The sequence below is a fragment of the Penaeus monodon genome, chromosome 34, assembly GCF_015228065.2.
Source record: "Penaeus monodon isolate SGIC_2016 chromosome 34, NSTDA_Pmon_1, whole genome shotgun sequence".
NCBI classification, from domain to species: domain Eukaryota; kingdom Metazoa; phylum Arthropoda; class Malacostraca; order Decapoda; family Penaeidae; genus Penaeus; species Penaeus monodon.
Genome location: NC_051419.1, coordinates 12689391 through 12689668, shown reverse-complemented (window position 1 = coordinate 12689668; position 278 = coordinate 12689391). Strand labels below are relative to the sequence as shown.

Sequence of the window (278 nt, the reverse complement as noted above, 5' to 3'; positions counted from 1 at the left end):
GTCCCAACCTCACCTTGTGCTGTTTTGCTCTCATTTTTTCTTTGTGCTCCGCGTGGCGGGAATTTACCACGAGTTAAATTTTCCTAATTTATAAAAATAGGGATTTAAAGTTAATATAACCTGTGGTGAATCTTTCGGGGGTCTTTTGTGGGGCACATTTTTTTTGGTTTTGGGAACAAAGGTTTCTAAGGGGGGAAAGTGTTTTTTTTTCTATTATTTTTCTTATTTTTTTTGGGTTCTTTTTTGGCCCACCTCTCTTTTCCTTCTCTCCCCCTTTT

The 278-nt window shown here is 37.8% G+C and overlaps 1 protein-coding gene across 1 annotated transcript in view; it reads left to right on the top strand.

Annotated features, from left to right (window-relative positions):
- LOC119594820 overlaps positions 1 to 278 on the top strand; it is a gene marked incomplete in the record, with an annotated part of 8353 nt that overhangs the window by 2155 nt on the left and 5920 nt on the right.